This window comes from Pteropus medius, unplaced genomic scaffold (assembly GCF_902729225.1).
Source record: "Pteropus medius unplaced genomic scaffold, Ma_sr-lr_union100, whole genome shotgun sequence".
NCBI lineage: Eukaryota > Metazoa > Chordata > Mammalia > Chiroptera > Pteropodidae > Pteropus > Pteropus medius.
Window position 1 is genome coordinate 8,085,003 of NW_024344253.1, and position 9,787 is coordinate 8,094,789.

Genomic DNA, 9,787 nt, shown 5'->3' on the forward strand with positions numbered 1-9,787 from the left:
AGCAGGTTTGAGACAATGCGAATTTGATGAGAAAGGAAGTTGGAAAAAAAACGGTCATGATCATTTTGGAACTGGAGAACATTCAGGGAGGAGTGGTCAACTGAGCTGCCAGCATGAAGATACCAGACTCCTGGGAAGTATCTGGGTAAGGAGACGGTAAGGATGAAGAAGATAATGAGAATCAAGAAACTGAGGTAAAATGGTGGATAACAAAGACAAATTTTACTACTGCCACTCAACTCTCCTTGTGGTTAGCTGATGAAGTGTTTTTCCTGGTGGCAATTTAGCTGGCAGCTGCCAAGGCTAGGGCAGAGGGGGATGCTGGGCGTGGGGAAGGGGAGGGATTGATCCTATCCAGAGATGTTGGGCTGAAGTGAAAATGAGAAAGAATCTAATTAAAATATTTCAAATTAATTTAAAAACCATGGTAGTTGAGAGATGAATCATCCCAGTGCTGCCATAGAAATTACTTTTAACATCTTCGGCTACTAGAGAGAAATATTTCTCAAGTCTGATTTCTCCATTGGCTAAACTTACATTGAAACTCCGTGTATGTGCATGTGTATATAATTATAATAGCTAATATAATTTAATTGTATAATTACTCTCACTTGTTGGTCACTTGACTTTAATCTGTCATGGGTTATTTTTGTTTGTGCAACTCCAGTTGTGTTAGTTCTTGGATTTTGAATGTATTTGCCATTATTCATATGTCAAGGGAGAAATTAAAAAAAACTAGTACTCAATTATCTTCAGTATCTTATATTCACACAGAGATTTACAGTGCTTTTTTTTTTTTTAATTGAACACTAAAGGTTAAAAAACATTAACCTTTTAGTCCTCACACATCCTCTGAGGAAAGCATTAGTATTTCTACTTTATAGCTAAGGAAACTGAAGTTCAGCGAGGTTAGGTAATTAGGTTGCCTAACCCCAGCTACAGGGCTGATCTCTGAGCCAAAAATCTGGGCACCGGTATCAGGACATCCTTCTGTCTTGTTTCAGGATCATTCTCAACACTGCATAAAGCGGGGAACAACTTCCTTCTCTACCCTCTATGTGACTGTGAGCTGTTTATTCACAAGAGGTATTGTTCAGAGGGCATCAGGAACAGGTAGGCAGTTAGTAGATAATCTAATTAACGTGAACACCATAGAGAATGCCAGAGAGTTTGGTTAACATCATAACTACTGACTTTCAAAAGAGTAAAGTAGAACATCAGATTCCTAACAATTTGGCTGGTACTACACATATTTGTAGTACCTATGACTTAGTCCCATGAAATTTTGCCTTCAGTTTGTTTTGAGAGTAGAAATCCTTATCAATACCTCACAGCTCTGTTTTCTTCTGAAGATGAAGCAAAACCAAATGAAGTAAAGAGTGTGCCCAAATATGCTAAATAAAAATGGAAGAACTATATGTCAGACATGAAAACTTAAAAAGGACCTATGATATTCCTAAACTATTACTTCTCTAAAGTTTCCCAGGGTATGCTAAATTTTTGCAAAAAGTCAGGAAGTTTAGAAACCACACAGAGAAACATTCCTTGGAAAGAGGAACTCTTCAATGGTCTGAGATTACATATCCTTGAATTGGAATGGTATGCAGTTGAGTTTTCCATTCACAGTTCCAGGAAAAAATGGGATTTTTTTCCCATTAAGATACTGTTATTTAGTTATTTTGAAGTATACAGTACATACACACTTTTTTCTAAAACCACTAGATTTCATAAGAGACACACATTTAAGTATTTCAAACCTTCTCTGTTGATTTTAGATCAGACCTGGGGCTCAACTGTAAAAAGAAAAATCTTTTCAAGTACAAAACAGAACAGAGCAGAGGCATCCATCATATGGCTCATAAAGTGCTTAAATTTACTATTTATTTCTTGAGAATGACTCAGCAGTCATATTTATTATAATAAAATGCTACACAACAACTGCCAATAAATACTGGAAAGGCCGACCTTTCTGGATACACAGCAGTAATTATTCTAGTCTGACAAACTTTTCTTAGGTCTTGATAGAAAAGAAAAAGTGCTTTAAAACTTAAAAAGAATCTTAATTATATAAAATATAATGAAAGCACTGCCCTTTTAAGTAAATCTTCTTTTGTTTCACCCTACTAAGTATGGACCAAGCTCTAGTAAGTTGCTTAGGCTCTCTAAATTTCAGTTTATTTTCTTATAAAATTGAAAAATGTTAACAGCCCATCCAAAAGCATAGGACTTATTGGGTTGCATATAAGAGATACTCAACTCAAAATGGCAAAAGGAAAGGAAAAGAATGTATTAAGTCTCATGGGTGAGAAGTCCAAGAGGAGACCTGCATTAGTGAGGCTGGATCCTGGTTCAAGCATTGTCATTAGAACTCAGTCACCGCTATAGACTGAATGTTTGTGTCCCCACATTTTACGTGCTGAAACCTAATCTCCAGTGTAGTAGTATTTGGAGGTGGGAACTTCGAGAAGTAATTAGGTGATGAAAGTGGAGCCCTCATGAATGGTATTAGTGTCCTTATTAAAGAGGCCCCAGAAGGCACCCTTGCTCCTTTATTCATGTGAGGATACAGCGAGAAAACGATATCTATGAAGTGAAAAATGAGCTCTCACCACACACTAAATATTCCAGCCCCTTGATCTTGGACTTTCCAGCCTCTTTAACTGCAAGAAATATTTTTCTGCTGTTTACAAGCCACTCAATCTTTGGTATTTTGTTATAGAAGCCAAAATGGACTAAGACAGTCACTCTTATGCCTTTGCTCTACTTCCTTCTGTTAGACCTAACTCTCAGGCAGGCTCTCCTCATGGGGCAAGATGGCCTCCAATAACTGCAGCTCATATCCAATTAGCTTCAGAAAGAGAAGGTCTGCCTCTCAACTGTTACAACAGTAGTCTAATCATTGATTGGCAATGACTCCAATGAGCATCATTTAGATGTTGTTTATGCCTGCATCAGTCCCTGTCATCAAACAGATGTGAAGTTAGATTGGCCTGCTCTAGGCCACATGTCCATACCATAAATTGCAGAGAGGTTCGGCTCCACCCAAACAGTAGGAATTTGAGAGTGAGGAGTAGTAGCTCTCCATAGAAAATCTAGGTGCTGTTGTGACAAATAAAGAGAATGTTTTAAGGTGATCATAACAGTCAAGGAAGACAATACATGTAACATATGACATTATGTACACGTAAGGGACTTTTATTTATTATGCCAAATATTATTTAATTAGAATATCTCTAAAAAGATTGTTTATTTTTTAAATAATGACATTAGAGATTTTGTAACTTGAAATTTACTAAATTCTTCTTTGTAGTTATGGTGGCAAATTCTTATAGAGCTGATTGCAGGAGAAAAGAACCACTAACTATTATCTTCAGAATAAGAATTTGAATTACTCTAAAAGGACTAAGTGAAACTTTGGCATCCAAATAACAAAGTGTCTGAAATGAATAGAATAGGATGGTCTTATTTTGCAATTACAAAATAAATGATTCATACTTTGAACAGTAAGTTTGCATGGGAGCACAAATTTTGACTATTAGTATTACATATTTGTTATTTGAACGCTTACTTGAAAACTAGCTTTCTGATTTTTGAATTACTGTAGAGACTTGCTAGATAGTCACCAATCTTAGTTTCCATTCCTGGGCACTTGTGGGGTCCGGATTTGCCAGCCCCTTTGCATTGGGTTGAGACCGTGTGACTCTGTCTAGTCAATGAAATGTGGGAGAGGTGATTTAAGCCAGTTCTAGGCCTACCCCCTAAAATATTTGGAGCAATTCTTCAGTCCTATGATCTAATGTGACACCTTCAGTAGTTAGATCTTTAAGATGGCAGTTTTATAATATTACAGAAGCCTGAATCCCTGAGCTAGCAGGAAATCTAGCTCAGGAGAACCACCAGACTTATTTTGAAATGCTACAAAATTTAGAACATTTTTATTGTACTAAGTCTCTGATTTTTGAATTGTTTATTATGATTTGCTGAATAGAATAAGCAAGTCTAGAATAAAATAAAATTTCACTAATAATAACATTGATTCGTTTCTAGAGAAATCTACATGAAAGTACATGAATTAATGGTAGCAGCAATTGATTCAAGCTTTCCTAGACCTTAGAGGAAGTTTCTTTTATCTTTTCTATCCTTAGGATAAAAATAGTTGAAGAAATAACTAAGAAGTTTGACTCTTTTATTTTTTTTTATGTGTCATACAATTAAGGTTATATGAAAAGCTTACTATGTGCCTACAGACTCTCATGCACAACGTATGCAAATTGCATCTATTGTCTTTCTCCCAAACCTCCACTTCAACTCCCTATTCCATGGAATGACATCATCATCTACCTAACTGCCCAGGCCAAAAACCTGAGAATCATCTGTAATTCCTACTTCTCTTTAATTAGGTCCTGTAGACTGTACTCCTACATAATTCTTTAATTTCTCTCCACTGTCATCACCACCATTCCACAGACAAGTCATCTTTATCTCTTACCTAGATTATTTACTGAAATTATTTCTTCTTATTCCAGTCTGTCCCTTCTTCTAAATTCACTCTGAAACTAGATTAACCTTTCTAAAAGGCCTGTCCAATCGTGTCAGCCTCATTCTCAAAATCCTTCAATATCTCCATATTACTATCAGGAGAGTTCAAACTCCATAGCATGGTATACAAGATTCTTCATGATCTGTTCCTTTTCCCTTCTCCAGTTTATCTCTTGACATTTTCTCCAATACTTATAATCAAAATATTCATTACTATGAGTAAATCTTATGTATCTGACCCTTCCAAGATTACCTTTTCGTTAAATTCACAGACATTAGAACATTGAAAGCAAGTTATATCTACCTATTTGGTCCTCTTCATTTTATCCCCCTGCCCAGCTTATAACATTTAGGCCAGAAAAAGTGAGAAAAAGGGCTCACTTAAAATATGTCTAAATAGCTAAGAGTTATCAATTAGATTCACAGACTATGAAATAAAACATATTATATCTTCCCATTTCGCTAAATATACTCATACTAACCTGTAACGTCAGATTTTAAATTTGAATTCTCAGGTTCTTCAGCTATACTGGAGCATAACAGTGGAGTGAGGAGGTATGGCCACAATCAATGAAACAGAAATAGACCAACATAAATATAGACAACCAATCTTTGACAAAGAGGAAGATGAAATTTAGTGAAGAATGGGTAATATTTTTCATAAATGTTGCTGGAAAAATTGAACATCCATATACCAAAAAAGAAGATGAACTTAAATCCATATCTTGCATCTCACTGAAAAATTAACTCAAAGAGGATGGTAAATCTAAATGTAAAACCTAAAATGATTACACCTCTAGAAGAAAACATGAGTGGAAATCTTTGTGACCTTATGTTACAAAGAGATTTTTAGATATGACTCCAAAAGCATTATTCATAAAAGGAAAATAAGGATACACTGGACTTCATCAAGAGAATGAAAGACAAGCCATAGACTAGAAGAAAATATTTGCAGTGTAGATATCTGATAAAGAACTCCTATCCGGAATATGATGCCCTTATAAGAAAAGATGTGAGAGAGATAATCTTTCTCTTTGCCATGTGAGGATACAGTAAGAAGGCATCATTCTGCAAACCAGGAAGAGGATGAATCAGAAGCTAAATTAGAAAGCATCCTGATCTTTGTAATGCTTATAAAGTCTAGACTAGAGGTTGGCAAACTTTTTATGTAAAGGGCCAGATAGTAAATATTCTAAGCTTAGCAGGCCAGATAGTCCCTATCGCAACTATTCAAATATGACCTTGTAGCACAAAAAGAGCCATAGACAATACATAAACAAATGGGTGTGGCAGTGTTTCAACAAAACTTTATTTACAAAAACAGACTGTGGGTGGAGTTGGTCCTCAGGATATACTTTGCCAATCTCTGTTATACACTATTAGAACTGGAGTGTGCCTATCAACCTTTTCCCTATTTGATATGTTGGATCTGTATTCTATCGGCCATTTGCTTACTGATTCTGGATATTGAGGAAGACAGTGAATCTCATCCATCTTTCTGAAGCCAAGAAGCCCGGATACTTAGAGCTATCTGGGGACCATTCCAGTGTCAGCGAACAAGTTCTTTATCTTACAAGATCAAAAAGCTAATGAGAAGTGTGGTAGTTTAAAATATGATTGCAAATTCCTTGTCATGACCATGGAGAGAGGTGGTTTATTTCTGCTCCCCTTGAATCTGGGATGGCCCTGTGCCTGCTTTAACCAATAGAATATGATGGTAGTAATGCTGTACCTGTTCTGCATCTAAACTTTATAAAGGCCTCAGAAGCTTCTGAGTTTATACTTTTGGGAGCCCTGAGCTACTATGTAAGTCATCTGCTTACCCTATAAAGATACCATAAGGAGAAATCTCATGTTTGACCCACTTAAAGAGCTAGAGGAACCAAAACTAAATGGAAAGAGAGAAGCCCAACCATGCTAGCATCCAAAGCTAAGCTCAGCCTTTCAACCATCCCGACTGAGGCGTCAGAGTGGGCCATCTTGGATGTTCCAGACAAGTCAAGCCACAGATAACTACAGACTCAGCTAACATGATGTAGAATAGAACTACACAGATGATCCCAGTTAATCAAGACAATAAAATTGTATTACGCTACTAAGTTTAGATAGCTGAAACAAAGGAATAAGAACATCGATTGAGATCTCTGTCTGAAAGAAAGGATTAAAGTAGATTAGTGATTCTCAAAGTAGGTGATGTGAAATGCATATAAATGTCCACAATATAAGAGCATAAGGATTTCATGTTCAAATAAGATCGGAAACTATTTTATAAATTGAAATCAGATAGGTTTATTTACCGCAGAACTTCTCAGAGGCTTTAACTTGTCTGTTTAATAATAAACATTATGAAGCTCCAAGAAAAGCATATAAAATTTGCCTGCGACTTTTTTTTAAAGGTGTACTTATTCCCAGAAGATATGATGTCTAAGCTGTATCCTGATCAAAAAATAAAGTCCAGGAGATGCTGGACAAGATGGTCTCTAAGCTTATTTCCAGTTCTAAAATGTAATTATCTAGAATCCATTATGAAATGGTCTCTCTTAGCATTATCATATCTCTAATATAAGAAGTGGAACAAGCACACGGAGTTCCTGGTGGATATCCAAACCTCTCATACAGCCTTCACTTTGTTCTACTCATTATGGATAAAGGCTTCTCCTTTGAGACACCTGAATACTTTTGACCTCCAAACCTAACCAGTGTCTTGAATGAAAATAATGCCATTGAGAATGGAAAATCCAAATAAGCCCAAATCATGACTTAATGGGGTGAGACCTCAGCAAAAACTTTATACAAACTAAACTTGTCTCATTTGCTATTATAGTTCAAAATATTATCATCTCTCTAGTGACTCTGGTCTCTCAATTTGAAAATAGGCTTAACTGGCTTTTATTTCTTCAACTAATAAAACTAAAATTGAAAACAACATAATCACACCTAATCTCATCTACTGTTAGATACTATCTTAATTGCTCTACTTGACATCTCAGCACCAAACTTCTTGAATTTGTTGTCCATACAGTTGGCATTTCTCTACTCTTACTGTTTAATCCACAACCCATCACAATTTGATCTTCTCTTCTCTCTCAGTAACTTTCAAAAGTGACACCTTTTCCCAGATGATCTCATCCAATCCCAAATTTTCAACTCTTGCCAATATACAGTGTGACTCAGAATAAACAGTGTTCCTTTATCTATACTCCAAACTGCCTCCTGCCCATACCATAGGCCCAATACTTGTACTCCAGACCTGTATTGCCATCTGCCTATTTGTACCTGAATATCAAACAGGTATAAAGAAACTTCTCTACCCCCAACAACAACATCAAACCTGTTCAAATATTTATTCATGGATTGAACACCTATTCTAGATCAAGAACTTTGCTAGGCCTTAGATACTAACAATGATCAGGACTCCACCCTTGGGAGTTTATAGTGGAGACAGATAAGTAACCAAACACGAGGGAAAACATGAGTTTCTATAGGAGCTCCAAGGAGGGAAACTTCATTAAGCCTTGATAGTGGCGATGGAGAGTTGGAGGAGGGAGGTCTAAAGGCCTCCCAGAGATAAAAATGACTAAGTCAAGTCTTTAAGGACTGATAGGGTGGATGAATGGGAAGAGGAGGGCAGCCAGCCATAGGAAGTACACTGTAAGAAGACTCATAGGGAAGAGACTGAATCACATATTCATAGAACAGCAAGCTGTTCTGCATGGTTTGATCAGTGAATGATGGTGGACAAGAAGCCGTAGGTGAACGGCACAGGTGGAGGAAAAGCTGCCTTTATAGAACCTGAATTCATTGACCACTTTGGTATTCTGCAACAATTACATGTTTGTTTTTTCCTTATAGATGGAATATTTTAAGTACATATGCCATATTTCTAATAAAGTTAAATATGCTTCTGCCCTGTGACCCAGCAATTCTATTCTCAGGCATTTACCCAAGAGAAAGAACATATGTCCACATAAAGACTTGTACAAGAATGTTCAAAGCAGCCTTATTTGCAACAGCCCCAAACTGGAAAGAACTCAAATATCCATCAGTGAGAGAATGAATAAACAAATTATGGTATATTTATACAATGGAATAACACTCAGTAATTGAATAAAGCAGACTACTAAGACAAGGAACAACATGGTTGATCCTCAAAATCATTATGATGAACAAAATAAGACAGGCCCAGATCACATACTGTATGATTCCATTTATATGAAGTCCAAGAACAGGCAAAATGTATTATGGTAATAGAAATCAGAAAATGATTGTTCTGAGTGTTAGGGTGGATGGGGCAGGGAGTATTGATAAGAAAGGGACAAAGGAGACTTCCTGGGCTGGTAGAAATGTTCTCTTTGTTCTTTTAGGTGGTGGTTACATGGGTTTATTGAAAACACTCGATATGTGTTTCAATTAGAAAAATGTCAACAAGAATATTTTAAGAGTCTAAGGGTAGCAATGTGGTTTGCCCATATGAAAGCTGCTCAATTTCTGCAACACTGGACATTGCAATATAATGACTCTAAAATATATTTTCAAGGGCGTGGAAGAGAAACAACACAAATAAGATGTGAAAAGTTTCTTCAAAAAAGATCATAAAACATAAATACTTCATTTTAACTGTAATTTAAGTAAATGTTTTATAACTTTACAATTTAAAAATCCCTGAGAAGCCAATGACTGCTGATTTGGACATATAAAGAGTCCTTCTTTTGTCACCTACAAATTAATTTATTAAAGCATTGAGAAGAAATTCAGATGAAGATTAATGGAATATGGAAGAAAATTAGTGACAAAATCAATAGAAATTATTTTGGCATCAAGAAGTAAATTGTAACACAACATTTTCCGATAATACAAAGAGCAATAATTAAGAGGAAGAGATAAGTTTTGAGTTAAAGTACTGAATAGGCTCTTTATTCTTTGATAATCTGATTAATGAAGAGGAGTGAATCACAAATTTACTGGAAAATTATTTAAATTTCTTCAAATTGGATATACAATACTGATATCGAAAAAGAGAAAATAAAATTCACAATATACCATACAACAAGGACACCAATGATAATGATTTATGACTATCGTCAATTGAAAGAGTATTAAAATTATTCACACACAAGAAAATTTGCAATGCCCTAAAATCTTACAGCTCTCACAGCTCACATATAAAAGAAACTTACTTGAAGTTTTTCTATACTTGACAACCATCCTGAACATTTATTTATAATTATGAATAAGTTATGAAGCAAAA